The sequence below is a fragment of the Phascolarctos cinereus genome, unplaced genomic scaffold, assembly GCF_003287225.1.
Source record: "Phascolarctos cinereus isolate Bilbo 61053 unplaced genomic scaffold, phaCin_HiC Scaffold_1;HRSCAF=81, whole genome shotgun sequence".
Classification (NCBI taxonomy): domain Eukaryota; kingdom Metazoa; phylum Chordata; class Mammalia; order Diprotodontia; family Phascolarctidae; genus Phascolarctos; species Phascolarctos cinereus.
This window is the reverse complement of record NW_027555514.1, coordinates 186,567,643-186,588,348: the sequence shown is the minus strand read 5'-3', so window position 1 is coordinate 186,588,348 and position 20,706 is coordinate 186,567,643. Positions and strand designations below refer to the sequence as shown.

General features: G+C 42.1%; 1 long non-coding RNA gene across 1 annotated transcript; it reads right to left on the bottom strand.

The window, feature by feature from the left end:
• Window positions 1-7,670: 7,670 nt before the first annotated feature.
• Window positions 7,671-14,580, bottom strand: LOC110213856 (uncharacterized). The gene is made up of 4 exons (XR_002326128.2): window positions 14,317-14,580; window positions 13,273-13,515; window positions 11,994-12,140; window positions 7,671-8,016 (listed from the first exon to the last, which is right to left on the bottom strand). It is a non-coding gene; the product is annotated as an uncharacterized LOC110213856 (long non-coding RNA).
• Window positions 14,581-20,706: the final 6,126 nt, after the last annotated feature.

The window sequence follows — 20,706 nt, the reverse complement described above, 5'->3', positions numbered from 1 at the left end:
ACAAGCCAATTCCTTGCCTGCCTGTGATGTCAGAGATAGGGAATCAATCTGAGGATAGGAGGGGAGGAGCCAAGATGGCAGGGTGATAGGAAACAGTGTGATAAACTAAAGCCCCTCTAAAAGCTTCTCCAAATGGTAGAAAATATACCAGACCTAATCCTGATGGAGAAATACAGAAAAAGTCACAACGCATCATTTGTCCAGCCCAGCTCAGCACAGGGGGATAGGAGAGGAAGTTTGCAGGCAATGGGGCTGGGGTTGGACCAGAGGAACGAGCTCTCTAGCATCCAATGAGAGGCTGCAGAAGGTGAGAGGAGGCCTCAGACAATACCAGGACTCTGCCAGACCTATACTGGGACACTGCTATAGGGACAGGTGTGGACTAGCAGCTTTTCACCCAGTGCTCGGTTCTGGGCCACCAAACTAGTTCTTAGTGTGAAGGTGATTTGTGCAAAGGAGCGGCATTCCCAGGCAAGGAGGCCTGAGAAAGGAGGAAGTTCAGAAACTGGTAGCAGCAGAGGTGCAGCTAAGACCCCGAGCTGAGGGCAGGGTCTCATATCCAACAGCTGGCCCAGTCTGCAAAGAAGCAACTAAGGTGGGAATCCCAGACCAAAGAGGAACCTGCAGTTCCGCCACTCTGAACTCACAGAGCTGCTCAAGAAGCTGAGAGGGGCAGAGGCCAGCAGTAGTCTGCTCTTACACAGACCCAAACCCAGGTCAGGAACTTGCAGAGCTCAGACTAGGGGAGTAACAATCAGACATTGCCCTGGATCTGACCACTGTGACAGCACTGAAAACTTGTAGGTCCCAACCTGTCCCTGAGATCCTGGAATAACGCAATACTTAAAGAAACAGGACCAGTTCAGACCTTTCTTCCAGAAGTGTGGCAGAGCCTAGCTCCAATATCAAGTACAAAGTCAGGCAGTAGTCTGGAAGAATGGGGGGAAAAAAACCCATACCCTAATGAGTTGTTATGGTGGCAAGGAAGCTCAAGATTTTACAAATACAGATGAAGAGAATGACCCAAAACCATCTACAAATGCTGCCTCAGAGAAAAGTATAGGTTTCACACAAACTCAACTAAAATTCCTGTTGGAGATGACGTTAGAACTTTTTAGAAAGAGGTTGGGGTTTTTTTTTGAGGCATTGGGGTTAAGTGACTTGCCCAGGGTCACACAGCCGGTGTCAGGTGTTTGGTCTGAGGCCAGATTTGAATTCAGGCCCTCCTGACTTCAAGGGCCAGCGTTCTATCCACTGCACCTAGCTGGCCCTAAAAGGAGTTTTAAAATGCTTTTATAAATAAAATGAGAACGTCTGAGGAAAAAATTCAAAAAGAAATGAGAACCATGGAAGAAAGAATTGGAAGGGGAATGAAGAGCTTGGCACAAGAAATACAAAACCTTGCCCAAGCAATAAACTCCCTAAAAATTAGTATGAACCAAATAGAAGCCGATGACTTCAGGAGGCAACAAGAAATATTAAAATAGAGTCAAAAGACTGAAAAAAATAGAAGAAAATGTAAGTTTTTATAGCAAAAATAACTGACCTGGAAAATAGATTAAAGAGAAAAAAATGTAAGAATGATTGGACTATCTGAATGCCATGACCAAAAAAAAAAGAGCCTAAACACCATATTTTAAGAAACTTTAAAAAATAACTGCCCAGATTTCTTAGAACCAGAAGGCGAAGTGGAAAGAGAAAGAAAGCATCTCCCAATCACCTCCTGAAAGAATCCCCAAATGAAAAATCCCAGAAACATCAGAGCCAAAAGCCAGAGCTTCCAGGTCAAAGGAACCACCTAGTGTATGGAGCTACAGAGGTACCATGTAGAGCCATTGCCCTAGTTTACAGGTTTCAGCTGCCTACTCTAGCGTGGGAATTGCTGTCCTGATATGGAGGAGACAATACCTCAGCCAGCTCTCATGTCTATCAGGAGTAATGGACCTGGGGAAGCTGGATGTACCATAGCCAAAGGGCAATCTCTCCACAGGACCATTGTTGAACCCCTTTATCTTCCTGTCATTACAACAAAGACCTAGCAACTGCCCTGGTTGTATCTTTCTCTCTCGCCTCTGCCCCTAACGTTTCCACCCCATGTTCCCCACTCCCTTGCCCTTCCCCTCCCCACTCAAGCGTGCTGTGTTTCAGGTTCTAAGTCTTGTGTGAGCTAAAATGTGCCAAATAACAACCTATTGATTTCAGCATTCACTAGCCACTGAATGTGTTGTAAAGCCTCCTTTATGTCCCAAAGCTACTGCAACGAATCGAAACAATGATTTAAGTTTGTGTTGAGCTAACTAAGTAACCTGAGACCTAGAATTTACCTGTTCTGCATGGTGTTTGTAATCTCAAATCCTCTCAAACTATAGGATAACCCCAATGTGAATAGCCCCTCTCACACTTTTGTTACTGATACTATATCTTTGAGAGGGAATAGAACTGTGGGGAGTGTTCTTCATGATTCTGTCCTCTCTGTCTTAAAGGTACAGTATCAGTAATGAAAGTCTCTGAGAGGAGCTATTTAAACCGAGGTTACAATAGTGTCATTGTTGTGCACTTTTAAATGTCCAACTGTTAATGCCGTACTGAACTGATATAGTTGGGAAGAGCTCTTAAGAGTAATGGGAAAGTAATGTTTTTGTAAAGTAAAAGGATAGGGGAGAGATAATGGAATGCCAGCTAGGAAGCTAGGAGAGTCTGCTGTGTGGGGACACCTAAGGGGTGCACTTTTCCAGGCATCAATAGAATTTTAGGGTCACTAGAAAGGAGGAAAGGAGGCATCAGGTTGAGATATGTGGTCGTTCTAAGTTATAGTCTGTCAATTAGTATTCATTAAGTGTCTATTATGTGCTAAGTGCTAGGAATACGAAGACACTTCATAAAAAAGGCAAAAGGACCCACATGTACAAAAATATAGCAGCTCTTTTGTGGTGGCAAAGAACTGGAAACTGAGGGGATGCCCATCAATTGGGGAATGGCTAACCAGATTGTAGTCTATGAATGTAATGGAATACTATTGTGCAGTCTCTGCTCTCATGAGTCATGACTATGATGGAGGAGGCAACATACAAACAGGATGTATACAAGGTCATTTATATGCACAAACAAGATGTATACGGTTCCTCCTATTGGTTTTAATTTTTACTTACAACACCACTAATATGAAAGTATGTTTAATAAGAATGTAAATGTATAGCCTATATCAGATTGTACGCCATCTTGGGGAGGGTGGTGGGGAGGAAGGGGGAGAAAAATTTTAAACTCAAGCACATGGAAGTGATTATTAATAAATCAAAATAAATTAATAAAAAAAATTTAAAATTACAAAAAAAACCCCAAGATGTATACAGGATGAGTTAGAGATAATCAACAGAGGGAAGGCACTAACATTAAGGAAGACAGGAAAAAGCTTCTTACCAAAAGTGGAATTTTAGCTGAGCCAGGGAAGTTATGAGGTGGCGATGAGGAGGAGGAGGGGATTTCAGGCATGGAGGAGAGCCAGAGAAAATGCTCTGAGTTGAGAGACTTCATATACTACACAAGAAAGTTTGGAGTTAGGAATGGGATAAAGGGGTGTGTATTTAGAGGGCATCTTGGGGTTGTAGGAAGAAGACATAGGCAGCTGGAATAATTGTGAGGGTATATGTGTAATAGAGGAAGGGGGTCACAGGTGAGGCTGTCTTGAGATTTCCCAGTATCATTTGATGTGAAACTGGTCAAGGAGGAAGAGTTGACTCAGCATACTATTCTCATTAGGCTTTTCTTGCCCAGACTCTAATTTTCCTCAAGAGCTTATCTATATTGGTTTAGGTATGTATAAATTATGGTGTATGTTTATACACTCACTCTCCTGTTTATGGGAAAGAACAGCTAGGTGGTACAAAGCATAGAGCACTGGCCCTGGAGTCAGGAAGACTCATCTTCCTGAGTTCAAATCTGGCCTCAGACATTTACTAGCTGTGTGACCCTGGGCAAGTCACTTAACCCTGTTAGCTCCAGTTCCTCATCTGTAAAATGAGCTGGAGAAGGAAATGGCAAACCACTCCAGTATCTTGGCCAGGAGCACCCCAAATGGAGTCATGAAGAGTAGGACACAAGTGAAATGAATGAATAACAAAAATATATGGGAAGCTTGTTTCTTCCCCATGAGCTATGATTATGGTTTATCTCTTCCTTGCAGGAAATACAAATGGGAAATAGGTCCACCTCTATCCTGGATCTCAATTTCATGCTTATAGAGGGACAGTGTCTCCTGTCTCTTTAAAAGGGTCAAGCCTCTTCCCAAATCTCTGTTAATGCCAGCATTAATCACACAAATTAGGATGTGGGTTGCTGCCAGGGTTTTTCACTTATAATCAGACACATAGAAATACATGATAATGCAAAGAACAAGTGATTGGGGAGGTAAATTGTGTGTATCAAGACTTTAGGGGTCCTCTACCCAACTTGCACTTGCAATGGCAAATTGGGTCCCCAGAGAGAGGCTGCATAACTCTCTCAAGGTTTTAGGGGTACCTCGGAGGGGTTAGGGTGTCTTCCTAATGCTATATGACCAGCCTCATTCCAGTATATTTTCAATATCAATAGACAAGGGACCATTAATCCTCAGTATCACCGGTATAATTGATTAGTGCCCAATTATCAGTTTAGCCAATTGATGTCTCCTTTTTTTTTCATTCTTTTCTATTTTTATTTTTTGATATAAATTTATTTGTAGTTTTCAACATTCATTTCCACAAGTTTTTGAGTTCCAAATTTTCACCCCGTCTCACCCTCCCCTCAACCCAAGATGGCATGCATTCTGAATATCCCTTCCCCTAGTCTGTCCTCTTTTCTTTCTCTCCTCCCTTCTCTTACCCCCTTCCCCTTCTATTTTCCTATAGGGAAGGATAGACTTCTGTACCCCATTTCCTGTATTTCTTATTTCCCAATAGCATGTGAAAACTTTTTTTTAAAATATATGTTTTTAAAACTTTAGGTTTCAAATTTTCTCTCTTCCTCCCTCCCCACCCACCCTCAATGAAAAGGCAAGCAACTCAATATAGGTTGTACATGTGCAGTTATGTAAAACACTTCCATAGTAGACATGTTGTGAAAAACTAACTCTATTTCCCTTATTCCTGATCTGCCCTCCCATTTATTCTATTCTTTCTTTTGACCCTGTCCTCCTCAGAAGTATTTACTTCTGATTACACCCTTTCCAATCTGCCCTCCTCTCTATCATCCCCCTGCTCTCTTGTCCCCTTCTCCCCCTATTTTCTTTAGGGTAAGACAATTTCCATACCCAATTGAATGTGTATGTTATTCCCTCCTTAAGCCAAATCCTATGAGAATAAGATTACTCATTCCCTCTCACCTTCCCCTGCTTCCCCTCCACTGTAAGAGACTTTTCTTTTCTGTTTTTTTTGTGAGATAATTTACCCCATTCTACCTCTCCCTTTCTTCTTCTCTGATATCCTCCTCATCCCTTAATTTTATTCTCCAGATATGACCCCTTAATCTTCAACTCACCCTGTGCCTTCTATCTATCTATCTATCTATCTATCTATCTATCTATCTATCTATCTATCTATACATACATATAATTTTTTTCCTCCAACTACCCTAATACTGACAAAGGTCTCATGAGTTATAAATATCATCTTTCCATGCAGGAATGTAAAGTTCAATCTTAATAAGTCTCTTATGATTTCTCTTTCCTGTTTACCTCTTCATGTTCCACTTGAGTCCTGTATTTGAAAGTCAAATTTTCTATTCAGCTCTGGTCTTTTCATCAGGAATGCTTGAAAGTCCTCTATTTCACTGAATGACCATTTTTTCCCCTGAAGGATTATACTCAGTTTTGCTGGGTAGGTGATTCTTGGTTGTAATCCTATCTCCTTTGCCCTCCGGAATATTATATTCCATGCCCTGCGGTCCTTTAATGTAGAAGCTGCTAAATCTTGTGTTATCCTGATTGTGTTTCCACAGTACTTGAATTGTTTCCTTCTGGCAGCTTGTAATATTTTCTCCTTGACCTGGGAACTCTGGAATTTGGCTATATATTCCTAGGAGTTTTCCTTTGGGGATCTCTTTCAGGAGGAGATCTGTGGATTCTTTCAATTTCTATTTTGCCCTCTGGTTCTAATATCAGGGCAGTTTTCCTTGATAATTTCTTGAAAGATGATGTCTAGGCTCTTTTTTTGATCATGGCTTTCAGATAGTCCAATAATTTTTAAATTCTCTCTCCTGGATCTATTTTCCAGGTCAGTTGTTTTTCCAATGAGATATTTCACATTGTTTTCTAATTTTTCATTCTTTTGGATTTGTTTTACAGTGTCTTGATTTCTCATAAAGTCACTGTCTTCCAATTGCTCTATTCTAATTTTTAAGGAAGTATTTTCTTCAGTAATCTTTTGGACTTCCTTTTCCATTTGGCCAATTTTTCTTTTTAGGGCATTTTTCTCCTCATTGGCTTTTTGGACCTCTTTTGCCATTTGGGTTAGGCTATTTTTTAAGGTGTTATTTTCTTCAGTATTTTTTTGGGTCTCCTTTAGCAAGCTGTTGACTTGTTTTTCATGATTTTCTTGCATCACTCTCATTTCTCTTCCAGTTTTTCCTCTACTTCCCTTACTTGCTTCTCAAAATCCCTTTTGAGCTCTTCCAAGGCCTGGGACTGATTCATATTTTTCTTGGAGGCTTTGGATGTAGGAGCTTTGACTTTGTTGTCTTCTTCTGGTTGTATATTTTGATCTTCTTTGTCACCAAAGTAAGATAATATAGTCTGACTCTTTTTGCGCTGCTTGCTCATGATCCCAGCCAATTACTTGAGTTTTAAACTCTTTGTTAAGGTAAGAGTCTGCTTCCAATGTGGAGAATGTACTGTCCCAAGCTTCAGGGGTTTGTACAGCTGTTTTCAGAGATACTTGTAGGGACCTGTAAATTTTCAGTTCTTCCAAGGTGGTATGATAAGGGGCAAGGTGTTTACTCCTTTCCTGGCCTGTGACCACAAGTATTCCTTTCTGTCCTGTAACTGTGAGGAGGGGTTCCTCTCCACAGCCACTACAAGCTCCACCACACCAGTGTTCCTGCTCACCCCAGCAGCACCACCCAGAACTGTGACCCAGATACAAACACGGGCAAAGCAAGAGATTCCTGCCTCAGCACTGGCAAAGAGATCCCTGCAGTCCCTCTCTGATCAACCACTGGATTCCCCCTCAGTCGGTGGGCCAGAAGCTCGGGAAGCAGCTGCCCCCCCAGGGCCACGCTCTTGGGGAATGGAGCTGAGACCCCACCTTCCTTTCTCAGCACCGACAGAAATAGACTTTTCCCACTGACCTTCTAAGTTGTCTTTGGCATTAGTGGGTTGAGGAGTCTGGAAACCTCCACAGGTGCCCGTGATTCACTCCTCTGAGGCCTGCTCCACATTCGCTGCAGCCTGCACTCCCATGCTGCACTCCCAGCCCGGCGCGATACACCTTTCTGATCAATCATCCAGGTTGTCTTGGGCTGGAAATTTGTTTCACTCTGTCTTTTTGTGGGTTCTGCTGCTTCAGAATTTGTTTAGAGCCATTTTTTATGAGTGTTTGGAGGGGTTTGGAGGACAGCTCAAGCAAGTCACTGCTTTCACTCCGCCATCTTGGCTCCGCCCCTCTGATGTCTCCTTGACATCAAAAAGCAACAAACATCAATTAACTTTTACAAAGGGAAGTTTACTGAGAAGGTGTAGGAGGGACAGAAATACAAACACATTCCCTCAACCCAATGGTACACTCTTCCCTCTACCACTTCAATCCCTTGAGAGAATGGATTCAAACTTAACCAGGTTGCTGATAAAACATTCACCCCACCAAGTTCCTCAATGTGGAATAGTCAATGACTGGAGTTATCCCCTGTTTTCAGGACATGTCTTATCTTCAGGTCAATCCACTACTGGTATGGGTCACGTAGGTCTTTCATCAGGCCTCCTGGTTCCTTTCCAGATTTGATTGCTGGACATCTGGTAGTTCTTCCAACTGTTTGAAATCTCACAAGGCCCTGTACAGAGGAAAGAAAACATAAACAGGTCTGCTCCCAGACACAGACTTACCTAGGAAGCCATATGCTCACAGGTTGGTCTAGCGGAAGTAAGGACAGACCTCTACTAGCCCTTTGGAGCTCCAAGGAAGGAAAGGGAAAGATCTGGTGCCTTTCCTATGTACACTCAGTTTTACCTCAGCAGCCAATTAAAAGTTTGTCATCATTCAGTAAGCCCACAAGAAACAGTCATAGAATACCTATGGATACTCTGCAGTAGAGGGCAAAGCTCTCTATTCCACTTTTCCAGATATCAAGACTCCCTAGCATCCATGGGGACTGTCACTAGTAGGAGTAGCAATTTATGGAGAAAGCGGTTACGGATTAAGGTCTTGGAGGTGTTGATTTAGTTTGAAGATACCATATTGTAAGAAAGATTTTAGATGAGCATAAGGAAAGACTACTAGGAGCCAGTGGTCCAAAGATGTCAGCTCATAGCACCAGTTCTCCAGAGCCTCTGTCGAGCATTTAGGTCACATCATACTTCAGAAAGGAGTAAGGACCTTTCTTGAGAATATTGAAGCACTCATCCCTTGACCATGTCTGAAGAATTATCAAGAAAATGAAGACCCTTTGAATTTAACTGTAGCTAGGAGGACATATCACAAACAGTACCCAGAGGAAGCATCACAAACAGTACCTGGGATAATGGTCATGAAAAGCACACTCAAATGGAAAGAACAGTGAACATGATCATAATGGAGATGAGGGTGACATAGACCTCACAACACTGACCCTCTTGGGAAGATACTTCCTGCTGCTGTTAGGGAGGCTACCTACTCCCAATCCACAGGAAGTGGCTTGTTTGGCAGCTTACCATTTTAACCAATTATTCTTAATAATTAGGTGCTGCGGCCAGTTGTTTCTTCATAATTGTTATTCGAGAATCCTGTATGCTAGGAAGGGGTGGAGTGGGGAGCAATAACTCTGAGAGAAATGATTATTAATAACAAATATCTTGGGAAGATTCAGAGCTCTCCCCTTCTTCCAAAGTCTTGATTTTAAGTTCAGTCTTTGAAGGACATTATTGATAATGAGGCTGAATTAACTCTTCTCAAACTTGTTCGAACCCACTCAACTTTACAAGGCATTAAATCTAAAGTGGGGAAGCCCATTGTGTTCTACCTAAGCTTGGGTGGAGACAGATCCTTTTCTATAAATAGCCTAAGGCTGGGGGTACCTGAGTATAGAGATAATTGCTCTAAGGGTGACCAATGTCACTCTCAGACCCTCACTGAACACTTACTCTTAGAAAGGTATATAAATTGTGAGCCTAGCACTATGATTATGTTTCGTCTAAGAGAGAGGGCCAAATGGCCATTCTTTTATTAATAACATGCTGGCCTTATTAATAAAATGACTAAATAACCCGGAAACTATGTCTCTCAAGCCTTTTTAATTGTCATAATCCTCAAACATGCTTTTATGAGAGGTTGAAAGAGAGTTTGAAGGCAACCCCACCAAAATCTTAAAATATCATATTTGAGCTTGAATGGTCCTAAGGGATCATCAAACTCCATTCTTTATTTTAAAGGGGAGGAAACTGAGACCGCAACACATGGAAGTGACTTGCCCAAAGTCACAAAAAAGACTCAGCCAACTCATACTAAAATTTAAACTGAGCTGAGGAAGAATCAAAGGGATCACGGACTCATAGACTGTTAGAGTTTGTAGGGACATTAGAGACCACCTTTTCCAATCCCCTCATTTTAGAGATACCCAAGGTTAGTGTTGAAGACAAGACTAGAACCCAATTCTCCTTACTCCCTAGGGCTCTTTCAATCAGATTGATGGAATTGGGCTTCCACCTGGAGCACTGGTGCTTCTGGTGCATCAGTCCCTGATCTCTTGACTTAGGACAAGCAGCTAAGTAGGCTGGGGGACAGGAAGGGGAAGGAAGAGGGTTTCCTCAATCCTCCTAGGCACAACCTGGCACTAAGCTCACTCTCTCCACACCAACCTCAAATTGGCAAGAAAGTTGGAGGCCAAGATGGCCAAACTTAGAGGGAAGTAAAGGTTCCAATTCAAGAGGTCTAGGACTTTTGGGGTGCTGCTGGGGGACACCCCAAGGTTGCGGTACTGGGCCCTGCTGAATGAATTCAACTCAAATCTTCTTCAGCCAGAGAAAAAGTTTATTAGTGATAAATCACATAGGCCAGGTAATGCCCATGAGGACACTAGTGGGCATGAGAAAGTCTCAGCCTTTTGAGCTTGAGATTCTCAGCGTCTGAATGGGGGCCAGGGTGGAATTTTTATACACTGAAGTAACTTTGGGTGGCCAGAGAAGGGGGGCTGGAAAGAGGGTCTAGGTGAGAATTCCAATTGGAAGGTCTGAGAGATTGAATAGACAATGGGAATAGCTAATGGAGGGAACAGGAAGGCAGAAGTTTGAAAGGCATTTGCACAAGATCAAAGGTGGGGCTAGGACTTTCAAAGGGAGATAAGGGGAGTCCATAAGGTTTGAGACCAGAGTAAGGCCTTTCTGGGGCCTATAGACAAAAGGGAGCCAGATTCTTTTAGGGCGAGGGGCAAAGGCGCATCTGAATAAGATTAAAAGGTAGGGCTAAGGCTTTCAAGGGGAGATGAAGGGCTGGGGTCTGTAGACAAGTGGGAGTCAGATTCCCTTTGGAGCAAGGGGCAAAGATCTTGGCTTGGGGCCCCCCCATCACAATGGCTGAAGGCCTGACTTTCTCCTAGGCTTTGCCCCATTTCAACTGTCCCACCATTATCATTCTTTTCCTAGAGCAAGCCAGTGGACTATGCTGAAAAGTGACTGAGAACTCCTAACCCAGGGAAAGCATTTTCCCTCTCCTAAACAGTTCCCTATCTATAAGCCTATTTGCTGTACAAACCATTGCCTTCCCTGCCCTTTGGTTCATAGGGCACCACATTGGCACCACAGTTTCAGCCAGGTCTTCCTGCTCCCCTGGCCACCCCACCAAGATCTGAGCCAGGAAAATTTGTTCCTGTCTGCCTTGTCCCATATGGACGACTGCTCTCACCTCCTTCCAGAGGCAAACTGAGTAGAGGAACTGATTCACATCTTATTTATGGTTCCAACCATTACCCAACAACTGTCTGCCCCACTTTCTGGGCGCAGCCTGCTGTGAGGCAATGTGTGAAGAGCTCTTGTTGGCACCAAGGGAACTTGCTTGCTGGGCCAAGAATGAATATCTCTCCCCTTGCCTCAGCTAGGCCAAACTTAAGGCCTAAAATGTTATTCTCTATTCTGCCCCTTCTCAATGGAACCCCAAGAGCTAGAGCCAAACTGTTCCCCCATCTATAGTGGAAAGCCTTCCTGCCCTGACTGACATCCTTTTACCAGCTCTGCCCTGCCACAGCTCTACCCTGACACCAGGCTTTGTGTCCATCTCCTTTCTTCCTTAGAGGACAAGTGCTATCAGAAGGTCTTTTAAATTTCCCTACCCTGACACACAAATACCCCATTGGCAGAGTTGTTAATTGAATTGACCATTTTGGAAAATAATTTGCAATGTTTTGAGAAAAGTCACTTAAATATTTATATCTTCTGACATTTTGCCCACAAGGAGATAAAAGACATAAAGTTCCCATTGTACAGCAATGCAACAACTTCTCTAGGATACCGCCCCACACACATACTTGCACTTGGAGATGTGGTAGATGATTACCCCAGGTTAAAGCATTCTGTAGGCCTTTACTCCTAAAACTATCACTCATAAGCCTTCACCAATCTCTGTACTTTGCTCTCCAGTTAGCCAGGAAATACAATTAACTCCAAGCAAAGGAATTTCCTGAGATGGCATAATAAAAGCTGTAGCAGCAAAACATTTCCCCGCTAAACCTCCCACCGATACACACAGCATCAGCATGAAGAGAACACAGTTCACAAAAGGAGAAGTATACACGCAGACAAGGAACACATGTGGTTAAGACACATTTGAGCCAAGGCAGCTCACCTCCAATGCTACAGGCCCAGTGAAGTTTTCAGATTCTTCCTGATGTCCTTTCAGTAAACGAATTTTTGAGATGGGAAAGATCTAGGCATGGAAATTAGGGCTACTCACTGCAGCAATTGAAACAGGGGTTTCTTGAGTTGAAGGAATCTGAAAATGAGGAAGAGATTGATCAGCTTGTCCTACCCATTTCAATTCCTCTATTTAGTGGCAAATGTCTCTCCAAATGACTAATTATATAGTTATTCAAATATCCAAACTGGGGAGGGGAATAGGAAACCAAAAAAAAAAAAAAAGACTTATGTCCTGAGAGATTGTTAAAGGATATTTTTGTTGGCTTGTTGGAGACAAGCATGGGCTATTGTGGGCCTCTAAACCTGTGTCCAAATTGGGGCAAATGGTATGGCAACACCCCGAGTTGTGGTGGTTCAACAGCTCCGAAGACTCCTTCCAAACTTTTTTTTCCCCTTTGATACAGAAAAAGTCCTATCTCTGTTGTCTACAAGAGATATTCACTCCCTTTTTTTGTCTTTTGGAGGTTCCAGGATGGCGGTGGTGATCGGTACAGCAACGTATTGATTGACTACCTCTACTTCCAGATCTATGCTTTGGAATAGTTGAGCAGGGTACTTAGTTGAGGGGAATGAGCATATGAGTGGAATGTTCCCTGACTTGTTCAAAGTTGCCTAATATGGAGGACATGGAAGATCTTATCCATGATGTCAAAAGCTATGGGACTCAGATGGGCACTGATCTATGAAGTTGTTATTGGGTAAAGAAGGGAAGACTACTTAGGGGCAGCTAGGTGGTACAGTGGATAAAGACACTGGTCCCGGAGTTCAAACCCTGCATCAGGTACTTGCTGACTGTGTCAACCCAGGCAAGTCATTTAACCTCTGTTTGCTTGAACTGCGAAATGGGGCTAATAACATCACCCACCTCCCAGGATTGTTGTGAGATATTAGTAAAGCAATTAGCACAGTTCCTGGCACATAGCAAGCACTATATAAATGCTTATTCCTTTCTCCCCTTGGATGATTTTAGGGGTAACAGCAAAAAATAAGGGACAATTAACATGAGATACATACCAATTATCAAGTGATAACCAAGTGACTTTATGTTGTTCTCTCAAAAGGGAAATCAAAAGCGCCATAAAGGTAGTTGTGGGTTTTTACCCATCCTCTGGGATTCTATACGTGAAATGCTAACTCTGATTCCAAAGGAGAAGTGAATAAACTTCCAGACCTCAAAGATATAACAAGGGGATAATAACCTTACTTACAAAATAGGAGACTGGCCAATGAGCTCAGCACACATAAGCAAGTGTGGAGTGTTCGGCTGATGCAATCCCCCAGATGGACTTGGGAGCATGCACAGACATTCTGTAACTGGTTCTGACCGGCTAACCACATAGAGAAGAGGCACTTCTTTGATTGGCTGCATAGCCAGAAACAGAGTACATTTCAAAAGCAGTAGTTGACCAGACTGTCACTTCATTTGGTTTGACTTCTTGGCTAGTGGCATTCTAGTGACAGAAGAGAGATAATGCTGTAATAAGAGAAACATTAGGCCATCGCCATCCCATTAGATGGTGAGCTCCTTGAGGGTAGGGATCTCTTTTTCCTCTTTTTGTTTCCTCCCCTCCCCCCCCAGGCATTTAGCAAAGTGCCTGGCATATATAGGTACTTAATAAATGTTGATTGATTCATTGATTGGCCCATTAATTAATTGATTGTCATATTGATTGTTCTTCCATTTTAAGTGAAGGAGAATGGAAATGGAGATCTGAGTGGAGAGCCAAGGCTAAGTTTTGCAGACAGTCCAGCATCAGTGCCTCAAGGTGGTCTGTGGGACCTAGCCAATTATTAGTTGAAATCAGGACTCATCTATCAGTTGATGCCACATTTGGATGTGACTTGGAAGGATCAATGCTGTGTAGAAACTTCATTAAGTCTGAGCCCACTGTCCCCTCAGACTGAGGCAGAGAATACTTCCCTGGGGTTGGGACAGGGAAGATGACGGTACTTGTGTTTTTATTATATCTTCAAAGTAAATATCCCTTTGGAAAGGCTGTTAATTGGTTAAATGGATCTGTGGCATTAATCACTGATGGTTAACAGTGAGAGGATTGGAGCAGAATAGGGGCTCAAACCAGCAGCATTAGAAAAAGACACCTAAGGGGTAGCTAGGTGGAACAGTGGATAGAGCATCGGCCCTGGAGTCAGGAGGACCTGAGTTCAAATTCGGCTTCAAGTGTGACCCTGGGCAAGTCACTTAACCCCAATTGCCTTGCAAAAAAAAAAAAAAAAGAAAAAGACACCCTTACCTCTCAGGGATACCCCTAGGACACTCTGGGAATCTGTAGCCAGCCTCGGGCCAGAGGAATTGCTGCATGTCAGAGGATAGGTTTATCGCTTTACAGTACAGTCCCTCTTCTCTCACCAGAATGCTGCTAGTCAAGAAAAAGTTAAACCAAGCAAAGGGGCAGGTTCTGCTTGACTTGAGCTTTTTGAATACACTCCAGTTCTTGCTAAGTATCCAGTCAGTCAAAGAGGGTCTTCTTTGCCACATGGTTAGCAGACTGGAACTATTTGCAGAGAGGAACAGAATAAACATTTATATAGTGCCTACTAGGTGCCAGGCACTGTGCTAAGCATTTTTATTTTTTTAACAAGGATTATCCTATTTGATCTGATTTGATTTGCAGAATGTTTACATACACACCAAAATCCACATGGGGATTGTATCAACTGAGCACTCTCTGAATGTTCATGAGAGTTGGGGTCATTGGTCAGTTCCATATTATACTTAGTAAAAAATTTTGTTGTTGTTGTTCAATCATGTCCAACTCTTCATGACCCCATTTGGATTGGGTTTTTTTTTTGCCATTTCCTTCTCCAGCTCATTTTACATATAAGAAAACTGAGGCAAATGGAGTTAAGTGAATTGCCTAGAGTCACACAGCTAATAAGTGTCTGAGGCCAGATTTGAACTCAGGAAGATGAGTCTTCCTGATTTCAGGCCTAACACTATATTTACTGCATCACTTAGCTGCCTACTTATGAAAATGTATGTATGCTTTTGTATTATAGAACACACTATTAATTAATTTGCATTCCTCGAAATGAGGAAGGATATTACTTGTAGTTAAAAAATTCTAAGAAGCAAATCATACCATTATATAAATTATACAATTATACAAAAGAAAGTGACATAGAACCACGGAAACCAAATATTATAAAAAGCCTTGCTGAAGTATTTGCCCTCCTACCACATGTTTATAGGCAGTAAGAAAGGAGCCAGTAGATAAGGAGAGGTTGAAAATGAGACAAAGAAAAGAAATGATTGAGAAGTCAAGCTCCCAGAGGAGACAGGCAGGGATGCCATCAAGAACCTCATTATAATAGGGAACACATTATCTCAGGTTTCCTGGGAGGATGCCAATAGCCAAGGCTCTGTAATACAGGGCTTTATGTGTTGAGGGCTCATTCATAAGTATCTGTTCAATCATGTATTTTCTTTATCTATAGAGGATGAGCTAAATTAGCATGATATCATAGGAACTGGACTTCTGGGGCAGGTACCGAATGGCCACAATAAACAAGACACCTTATGAGGAGGAGACAGAACAGAAATGCCACTCCCCGCCAGCAGCCATTCTAATGGGCCGGGTACTGTAAGAGCACCCGGAAATGTCTGTCATAAAGAAGGCATTCCTTGGTACTTGTATGATGCAGCTAATACCTTTCCCCACACCCTCCAACTTAACTTGGTTCAGGTCTTCTCTGCTGCGGAGGCAATTTTGCCCAAAGGTGACAGGGTAGAGCCCAATCTTAGATTTGTGACTCTGATGTATATTGCCTGGGCATTTGGTGGGTATCCCCAAGAAACAGTAAGGTTCCCACTTTAGGTTTACATTCCTCTTTCTGCAAGCCTATAGAAAAGCAGGCTGTGACCCTATTAATTAAATTAAGCGGCGAGAGAGTGTAGTATATAGTTTGGACGGCAGGTGGCACTGTATTCAAACCACCAGACAAGTGGTTTTGTCAGAGGAGAACCAGTGCGCCTGCCCAGGCTTCCGTAATAGCTGCACTTTCCCAATTGCTTGTCTGCCTACAGACTCTTAGATATTTCCCAGCCTCATATCACGTTCTCGTTCCAACTTAGTATCCTTCTAGCTCAGGGGTAGGGAAATGAAATTATGTGAAATCTCAATTTCACTCTATTTCCCATCCCCATTTGTCTAGGAAGATTTTAGGAAGTTAGCAACCTCATTTATAAGATTTAGACAATTGACCTTTCAGAGTCCATAGGGCTTATAAAAACATAGTAAAGTAAAAACTGTAAGGGAATTATCAATCCCAATCATATCCCCCAAACCTCTGAAGTGGTAAGTTTGGAGAAAAAGAAAATAAGTGAAGAAAATACACGTTTGGAACTTTCTAGGATAGGTTCTGCAAACAAATGGAGAAAATGGGAAGCCCCATCATGGGGCAAATAAAACCAAGGAGTTGAAATTGATCTTCCTGGTCCAATCCCACCAGCTACTGTACATCAGTAGTTGTCAGTCCAGGTTAGCCCTGCTCTGTCCATGTCTTTGTTTGGTCTCTTTCTCAGTTGCTACACATTGGTCCCATCTCCATCCCAGGGTCTCCACCTTGGCCACTGCTTTTCTCAAGGCTCCATCCCAGATCTGCCTTCACTGGTCAGCGGCAGTAAGTAGCCAGTGGTGACCGCCTATACCACCTGTCCTGTCCTGTGTCTTATGTTGGAACCCTCTCCTTTGGGAAAAAAAAAAAAGGAGAAAGGCCAAGATGACCCCAAGCAACATCTCACCTTGCCTGTAGTCTTGTAGTGGTACCTACAACACATTTTACCTCCACTGAACTAGAATGGGCCTGAGGGCAATTTCAGCACAGGGGAAACCCAGTTCACTGGACTTTTACAGTAGATTTGCCTGAGAGTAGATTTGGTACAGGAATAAAGCTGATGAGAAGGCAACCCTTCCTCCTCTTTAAATGCTCCAGACACCCATGCAGCCCCAGGCTTTAGCTACCAGGTCGCTACCAACAGCTTGTGTGAATAAACTCTACAATTGCTAGTCTTTCTCTAGTGATCTGAATTTTGTGTTTAAAATCTAGTAGACTGGATTCATCCAAACAATTCTTAATTCTCCTTGCTTATGTACTGCCACTCACTTGGACTTCCAGTCTTCCTTCCTTTTTCATTGTACCACCAAAGAATTCACCTGGCAGAGAGACTAAATGCATTTACTGAAGCAAAACTTAAAGTAAAAATATATTAGACCTTTGTTTCAGTCTCTGACTTCCCTGAGGTATAATACCCAGTAGTAAGATTGCTAGGTCAAAAAATACAAGTGGTTTAGTCATTTTTCCTGCATAATTCCAAATTTATACATAAGGAACAGTTAAGACCACTTTGTAACCACACTAATGATGTGTTTGTGTAACTGACTTTCCATAGTCCCTCCAACATTGACCATTCCCATTTATTGTGATCTTCATCAATTTGAATGGTATGAGATAAAACTTCAGAATTGTTTTTTAATTTTCATTTCTCTTGCTGGTAGTGATTTGGAGCATATTTCCATGTGACCATTTACAGTTTATGATTCTTTCAAAAGCTCACTCTTTATATTCTTTGCACTTATCTGTTGATGAGTGACTCGATATTACATATCTGTGTCAATTCTTATATATTTTGAGTGTCAGGCTTTTACTGGTAATAGTTGATGGAAGTATTCTTTTTTCCACTTTACTGTTTCTCATCTAATGATATCTTTATTGATTTTGTGCATCCAAAAGCTTTTAAAAACTCAACCAATTCTAGTGAATATTACCTCCAGGATCAAAAATAAAACCCTCTCTCTGGCTTTTAAAGCCTTTAATAACTCAACCCCTTTCTTCCTTTCCAGTCTTCTTGCATTTTACCACACATTCTACAATCCAACAACATTGACCTTCTTACTGTACCTCAAGCACAATTCCATCTCCTTACTTTTCTTTTTACTGGCTGTCTCCCAAGCCTGGAATACTCTCCCTCTGACTTGCCTGGCTTTCTTCAAGACAGTTCAAATCAGCATGCCATCTTGGGGAGCGGGAAAGAGTGGGAGGGGAAGAAAATCTAAAACTCAAAATCTTATGGAAGTGAATGTTGAAGACTAAAAATAAGTAAGTTAGTTATTAAAAACAAACAAGACAGTTCAAATCAGACCTTTTTCAAGAGGCCTCTTCCAGTCCCTTGTACTTCTGGTGGAGAGATTGTCTAATGCTATGAGCTCACAAGCCTCAACTGAGTTTACTTCCCCATTTATGTATAACTTGTGTGCGTGTGTGCGTGTGGAGAGAGAGACAGAGACAGAGACAGAGAGAGAGAGAGACAGAGACAGAGAGAGAGAGAGAGAGAGAGAGACAGAGAGACAGAGAGACAGAGACAGAGAGACAGAGAGGCAGAGAGAGAGAGAGAGAGAGAGAGAGAGAGAGAGAGAGAGAGAGAGAGAGAAAGAGAGAGAACATTGCTGTTTGCTGTTTACAGATCATCTCCCCCATTAGACTATAAGCTCTTCAGGGGAAGGTTTTCACCTTCCTTTGTATCCCCAGTACTTACACTGCCTGACATAATATAAACACTTCATAAATGCTTGTTAATGAATTATCTATTTTCTCTTTTCTGATCATCTTTATCCCTTGTTTAGTTAGGAAATCTTCCCCTACCTGTACTTGGGAGAAGTTCCTCATCTAGTTTTCTCTTATTTTTCTTAGGTCATGTATATATTTTGAGCCTATTGAACTATATATATAAGATGTTGGTGTAAGCCTAATTTTTGGCAAAATGCTCTCTAACTTTACCAACAGTTCTCATCAAAAAGAGAGTCCTTCCCCTAGTAATTTATGTTCTTGAAATTAACAGACACTGGGACTGCTATTTTGGATTGTCCTATTTCTTATTTAGTCTCTTCCTTTGATGTATTCTTCTATTTTTTAACCAGTAGCAAATGGGGGTTTGTTTTGTTTTGTTTTTAATGGCTATCACTTTATAATATAGTTTCAGGTTTGGCGATGCTTTGTCCCCTTCATGAACATGTTTTCTCATTAGTTCCCTTGAGATTTTAAACCTTTCATTTTTCCAAGGGAATTTTATTGTTATGTTGTGCAGTTCTACAAAGTATCCTCTCATTAATATCTGTAGTCATCTATTCACAGCAGCCTTCTTTGTGGTAGCAAAGATAAGTGTCCATTAATTGAGGAATGGCTAAAAAAAATATGGTATGTGAATATGATCTCTAGATATCTACCAAAATGTATAGATACTCTACTGACAAATCCCAGTAGATCCCTGTTGCCTCCAGGTTAAAATACAAAGTTCTCTGTTTGGCATTTAAAGTCCTTCACAACCTAGGCCCCACCTGCCTCTCCAACTTTATTATACATCACTCCCTTTCCCATACTCTACCCTGGAAAGCCTACAGTCTAATCAAATTGTCCCTTCTGTTGCTAGGTGGTGACATGGATAGAGTACTGGGACTGGAGTCAGAAAGACTCAAATTTGTTCAAATTTGGTCTCCCACTAGCTGTGTGACCTTAGGCAAGTCACCTAACTTCTGTTTGCCTCAGTTTCCCCAACTGTAAAGTAGGGATAATAAAAGCACCTATCTCTACCTCCCAGGGTTATTGAGAGGGTCAAATGGGATAACATGATGGTGTTCCTCCCTATGCCTTCATATGCATTCCCTCCTTACTTCCAAGAGCAAGCACTACCTTCTACATTAAACCTTATGCATCAGCATGTCCTTGAGGACAGGGGTTTCTCTTTTCATTTTTGTCTTTTATTCTGTGATTAGAGGAATTTTATCTACCAGAGTCCTCCCCTCCTCTCCATGGAGGCTGAACAGGCTTTTTCCAAGACCCTCCACCCCTATGCAGGTGTATGGGTTAATTTAGTCAATCAATCAAATTATCCCATCCCATTTAAAGTAAGTGACAAGATGCTATGCTCAGAAGATAGCTTTATTAGGTGAGAAAACATCTGTATTATTCACAAGACATGGGCAAGGCCTGGACATCTCCAATGTTTCAAATAAATATGGGAGAAAGTCCATTAAGGTATATTGAGGGACTTGGTCATGCCCTGTGGGGCTTGTATATAATCAGTAAAGTATTTTGGAATTTGAGATTTGAGTGTCGGGAGGGTCACAGACACATCCAAATTCCTTTTGTAGCTGATTACCACCAAAGCATTTTTGGATCTCAAGGTCAGCCAGTCAGTAAGCATTTATCAAGCACCTACTATGTGCCAGGCACTGTGTGGGGCTTGAGCTGATAGAAGAAATTTCTCCCTCTTCTCTCTCCCACCCTTAGGAAAAAAAATTCCCTCAAGGTGTCCCTAGAGGGCAGTAGGGAGATATATCTTACCTGGCTCTGGAAGAAGGAGGTCAGAAGTATTCATTACATTCCTTGAGATGGAGGTGGAATCCACCTGCTCCCAATGTTCAGACAGATCCCTAAAGGAAAGGAATAATATTACGATTCATAGAATAAAGGAGACAGAGAAGGAAGCCATAAGAGACAAAAAAGATCAGAGGTAGAGAGGGAAGGGAACAACCAGGTTCATGAGTCACTTAAACTTTCCTCTACCTTCTCCCCGAGCATCCTAGCTCACCTTCAAGTTTTCTAGTGAGAAGACTGACTAAAGGGGA